The sequence below is a fragment of the Tasmannia lanceolata genome, unplaced genomic scaffold, assembly GCF_043159265.1.
Source record: "Tasmannia lanceolata isolate RefF3 unplaced genomic scaffold, GAP_Taslan_0.1 ptg000007l, whole genome shotgun sequence".
Taxonomy (NCBI): Eukaryota; Viridiplantae; Streptophyta; class Magnoliopsida; order Canellales; family Winteraceae; genus Tasmannia; species Tasmannia lanceolata.
The window spans coordinates 27,721,602-27,727,856 of NW_027518684.1; the positions used below are offsets into that span (position 1 = coordinate 27,721,602).

At 39.7% G+C, this 6,255-nt stretch overlaps 1 pseudogene; it reads left to right on the forward strand.

Moving 5' to 3' along the window:
* Positions 1-3,608: 3,608 nt before the first annotated feature.
* Positions 3,609-5,776, forward strand: LOC143880723 (putative receptor-like protein kinase At3g47110 pseudogene; annotated as a pseudogene).
* The last annotated feature ends 479 nt before the right edge of the window (positions 5,777-6,255 follow it).

Consider the following 6,255-nt stretch of genomic DNA (forward strand, 5'->3'; position numbering starts at 1 on the left):
CTTAATACCTTTATTTTACTCTAACTCTTAGGTGGCTATATATAAACATTATGTTGGTTAATGGACCCAAAGAGCAATCATTTGAGTTCAACATTCTTTTCCCCTTCTGCTCTTGAAATTTCACACAAGAGAAGAAACATGTGCTCAGCATTGACAAATCAAAACTTCTATTAAGCGTCTAGGAACTAGTGAATAAAGTAAAGTAACAAATCATATTTATATAACCATTCTCAACTCAACTCAACTCAACTAAGCCTTTGTCCCAAACCAATTGGGGTCAGCTAATGAATCCTTTAGAAAATTTTCATGATGAAGGTGAAAGAATCTACCTAGCTCAAAATGACTAAGTCTAATCCTGACACTAGTTGGATTCATCTACATGGATCATTTTCTTCCTTTCTCACTGGAGCATCCAATGGCATACGTTGATATGTTCGTACTTTCTTAAGCGGTGCTCTCTCATCTTCTCCTCTATTGGTGCCACCCTCACCTTTTTACGAATGTCTTAATTTTTAATTCTATCTAACCTTGTGTGGCCGCACATTCATCTAAGCATTCGGATCTTCGCTACACTCATCTTAGCACATGCAGCTTCTTGGTGGCCCAACATTCTGAGCCGTACGACATGGCTGGCCTCACAACTGTCTTATAAAACTTTCCCTTTAACTTGCTAGGGATTTTACGGTTGCACAGAACTCCTGAGAAAAGCTTCCACTTCAACCAACCTGCTCTTATTTTGTGGTTAACATCCTCTTAAATATCTCCTTCCTTATGTAGAATTGAACCATGATAGCGAAAGATATCCCTCTTAGATACCTCCTGTCCGGTTATATTTTCTACATCCTCGACTCTCCTTCTTACATTACTAAAGTTGCACTCCATATACTCTGTCTTAGTCCTACTGCATCTAAAACCTTTCGATCTTAGTTTACCAAAAAAATAAAAAAATATGCTAATTGTTTTATGATCGAATTAATCAACATTTTTTTTCTTATGGCTGGAATAGGATACTTTTTAGCAAAGTTCAAATGGCTTGCTAGTTAAGGAAGGTTGGCTTATGCTTTAATTTTGCTGTAGGGCTTTTGTCATTTTTTCCCTTGCAATAAGTGTTATTTGTCATTATAGAATAGGAATTGGTATGAAACCCACAATTTTTTTTTTTGATCGGTAATCTGGGGTTAGGCGGACCCCTACCAGAATATTAAATAAAGAAAGATATTACAATGAAAGAAACAAGACTACTCCCCAATCGTGAATAACAATGACCAAGGGAGGGGGTATAACAACAAAGATAATAGTACCCTTGATATCAAAACAAGCAGGAGAATAGAGAAAACATGTAAAATCTAGAGCCAGTCCTCATGATTAAGCCACTAATGATCCAAGGCGTCTTTCATCTTCTGGCTAACATACCTTGGTCTGTGGCTCTTCCTCAGCTTCTGAACCTTAGGAGATTTAGATGGAGGGTTTCTTTTTTCTTTTTGACGGGGGTGTTCTTCTTCATCGGCTTCCTTTTCCAACTCTTCTTTGGAGGAGTACTCTATTTCAGCCCCAATTGCATTCTCTTTACTATGACAAGGTTCACTTTGTTCCTTCTCAGGCCTCGAATCGGCTGGGACTGACAATCCATCATTTTCTTCATTGGGATATAGAACAGGGGCATTCAGAGATCCATTTGCTATCTCGTTTTCAGGAGGAATGGAGGGATTGGATTCAATCCTAGGAGACTTCAAATTTGTAAAGACTGCAGGAAACACTACGATAATACCTTCTTCGGAGTCTTCTGGAGGATCAGCATCTTCATCTGTTTCAGGATCAGGTTGTCTCTCTTCTTCTTCCTACACTCATGTCAATATCTCATATGCATGTGAGTTTGTCTTATTTGAAATATTTTTCTACCTAACGACTGATTCATACATAGGTGCTATTGTAACACGGTCCGAAATGAAGATAAGAATTTCATTGTTCGGTATTTATAGCTTTCTTAGTCCTTGGGACCCACATAGGGGAAAAAATCTCGAGCAGCAACTATCCGATCTGGCGAGCTATTAAGAGGAAAGGTAAAAAACCCATGAATGTGAAGCCCCACAGTCCAATCTCTGAAGGGCAGGTCTTTTTGTCCCATCCGTTATGTTCATCCCGGTATAGAGGGGGATGGATGAAATGGAACAAAAGGAGAAGAAATGAAAGTCCCATATTTCTTTGGGATGGATATTTCGTCATCTCGATCTATTCTCCCCCAAATGCCTTCCTGCACCTGACATCAAGCCTCATGAATCGGGGGGGGATTCCGACATGAGATAAGAGTTAAGAACTGGTCGCTCTTTTGCTATGGGGCTTCATCTACCGAGGGGGAAGACTTCCTAGTGACTAGTAATACAAGGATTTCACTTCGGAGAGACATCACTCAAGCTTGTAACTGCCAACCTCTTTAGGGTTTGAAAAGAGATTAAGGTTTTTGGAACCCTAGAATACACACACACACAGAGAGAGAGAGAGAGAGAGAGAGAGAGAGAGAGAGAGAGAGAGAGAGAGAGAGAGAGAGAGAGAGAGAGATATTAGAGTTCCAAAAACCCTGGAATCGAGTCCGTAAATCAGAGGGAGAAGAGCGGGTACGGGAATATGAAAAGGGGAAAAAACAATTGTCCTCGCAAGCAAAAAAATAACGGTCGATTTCAGTTTTATGATGATTTTTTACCTGGCGGTATAAAAAAATCTATAGGGGCGTTCTGGACCGCTGGTCTATGAAGAACCTGGAAAAATAATTCGGTTTTCAAGCTCTAAATTTTTTGGCTGAACATTTACAGGCAGTTCTACCAGACCGCTAGTAAAGTATTACATATAGCCGGGAATAAAATGAATGAATCGATTTTGTCGATCATAGAGAGGCGGTTATTTTTGGAGTGCCTGTGTAATTAGACCTATAGATGAGGCTTTTGTGACCGCCTTTGTAAGTGGTCATAAGGTCGATCTCAGTTTACCAAAAAAATAAAAAATGATATGCCAATTGTTTTATGATCGAATCAACATTTTTTTTTCTTACGACTGGAATAGGATGCTTTTTAGCAAAGTTCAAATGGCTTGCTAGTTAAGGAAGGTTGGCTTATTTTTCCCTTGGAATAAGTGTTATTTGTCATTATAGAGTAGGAATTTGTATGAAACCCACTCATGTCAATTCCCCTTGTAAAACGGTCCGAAATGAAGATAAGAATTTCACTGTTGATTATTTATAGCTTTCATTCGTTGGGACCCGCATAGGGAAAAAATATCTCACGAGGCAACCATCCGATCTATTAAGTTTGTTAATTAAATATTGACAACAACGGAGACCAAACTCTTCAATAGCATGACCAGGACAACACTCCTAGCCAGGGCCCCACGGCAACTACTAAACATAAGGAGGAGATTCATCTACATTTTTCTCTATATATATATGAAATAACATTAGGAGAAAGAAATCATGTATTTGCTCGGTGGCACAAGAAGAGCTCTCGTCCAAATGGAGATACCAGCTATGACTCTGTGTCTTTCGGTCTTTTACCCTCTTCGCAAATCTTTTTTTTTCCGCTGCCACTGAAACCTCCTCACAAGGAAATGAAACTGATCGAATGGCTTTGCTTGCCTTTAAGCATGGCATAAGTAGTGATCCTCTTGATGCCTTGAGCTCATGGAACCAGACTCTTCATTTTTGCAAATGGAAAGGAGTCACTTGTGGTCGTCGCCATCGAAGGGTCACCGTTTTGGACCTTTGTGGGCAAAAATTGGTGGGTTCTATATCTCCCTACATATCCAACCTCACCTTCCTTAGGAAACTCAACTTGGGAGAAAACAACTTCATTGGACAAATATCCCAAGAAATTGGTCGTTTATTCAGATTGCGAGTTCTTAATACGAGTTACAATTCCCATGGAGGGGAAATTCCATCTAATCTCACCCGTTGTATGGACCTCCAAGTCATCAATTTGGAGAACAACAATCTGATTGGAAAAATTCCTGTCAAGCTTAGCACTCTCAAGAATCTTCAAAAATTGTTTCTTGGACCTAATTTTCTCACAGGAAGTATTCCGCCTTCACTGGGGAACCTTTCATCTCTCACTAGTCTATTTCTAAGGTCCAATCATTTGGATGGAAGCATCCCGGATGAACTCGCCCAAATTCAGAGTTTGAACTACATTAACCTTTCTGAGAATGAACTATCCGGTACCATTCCTTCCTCTCTTTATAATATCTCAACTATAGTGGAATTTTCCATGGCGGCAAACCATCTATATGGGAGCCTTCCATCCGACATAGGAATCTCTTTCCGTAAACTCCAAATTCTGGCTGTAGGATCTAACCAATTTACAGGACGCTTTCCAATCTCATTATCCAATGCTTCTGGGCTTCGATGGCTTGGATTAGAAGACAATAACTTTAGCGGGCCGGTTGCGGAACATCTTGGAAGCCTACAACATCTGACCAGGATCTATTTATGGGGAAATCAGTTTGGAACTCGAAAAGTTGATGACTTGAGTTTTATCACTTTTTTGACCAATTGTAGTAATCTAGATATTCTGGAACTAGCTAACAATCGTTTTGGAGGTATATTGCCTAACTCAGTAGCTAATCTCTCGACTCAACTGAGTTGGCTAGTATTAGGAGGAAGTCAAATTGTTGGAAGCATCTCTAGTCACATTGGAAATCTCGTTAACTTACAGGTATTGGGTATAGCCGAAAGCTTAATCACAGGTACTATTCCGACTTCAATTGGGAAGCTGCGGAACTTGAAAAAAATGGTCATGTATGATAATTTGCTTTCAGGACAAATCCCATCTTCCATCGGTAATATTACCCAATTAATCTGGCTCCACTTAGCTGAAAACAATCTGACAGGAAGCATACCTTCAGCCCTAGCTAACTGTAAGAATCTGGAACGAATGAATCGTTCTAACAATAAACTTCATGGTGCCATACCAAGACAAGTCATCGGCCTTTCTTTCCTATCAATAGCACTTGACTTGTCTCACAATTCATTGACCGGCTCCCTCACACTAGATGTCGGTAACTTGATACAACTAGCAATGTTGGATGTTTCGAGTAACAAATTGTCTGGTGAAATTCCAAGTACTCTTGGTAAATGTGACTGCTTAATAGAACTTTATATGGATGTCAACTCCTTCCAAGGGACCATTCCTTCTTCTTTGAGTGGCTTAAAATCAATTAACTTCTCCGGGAGAATTCCAAAATTTCTAGAGGAGTTGCAGTTTTTGACGTATCTAAACTTGTCATTCAATAATTTACAGGGTGAAGTACCTAACAAGGGGTTTTTAAAAATACTAGTGCTATCTCAGTCATTGGAATTGACAATCTCTGTGGTGGTATCCTGGAATTAAAGTTGGATCCATGCCCCATCCTAGATAATGATAAGAAAAGTAGATCACTTGTTTCTAAAATGATCGTTCCAGTAGCAAGTGTGGCTTTATGTTTGATTTTCTTTTTCTGTGCCAGTGCGGCTCTTTACTGGTTAAGAAAGTCAAGGAAGAAACCATCCCCCACAACTTCTATAGTGGGTCAACTAAATGTTTCCTACGTGGAGCTCTTTAAAGCAACAAGTGGGTTTAGTTCAGAAAATTTGATAGGTGTCGGAAGTTATGGGACAGTGTATGAGGGAATTCTTGGAGGTGACGAAAATATTGTTGCCGTGAAGGTTCTCAACCTTCAATTACGTGGAGCCTCGAAGAGTTTCATGGCTGAGTGCAAAGCACTAAGAAACATTCGTCATCGAAATCTTGTCTAGATCATAACTTCTTGCTCAAGTATCGAATTTCGAGGTGATGATTTCAAAGCTCTAGTCTTTGAGAACATGCCAAATGGGAGTCTAGAGAAGTGGTTGCATCCAAAGGTAGATAAGGAACATCAATTGAGGATTTTCAAGTTCATTGACAGACTAAACATATCAATTGATGTGGCTTCTGTTGGAAAATTTGTTGAGGGTACTGTTGATGATAGAAAACAGAAACTTGTTGCTTCAAGGCGTGATATCACTTTCCTTAAGACAAGATTCGCCCCCACTAGTAGTGTGCAAAGGGGATCCGCGAATTGCCTCCAAGATACAATGAAGCCTAGTAGGGAAGCCCTACTAATGTTTGATGACGCGTAGCACTAGCGGAATCAAACCTGAAATGCCCTTCCGAAATCTCAAGCCTTAGAGAAATCTCTAGATTCTGTTTATGCAGAAAAACAGTATCTAGAACAGTAAACAAAAGAAAAAACAGT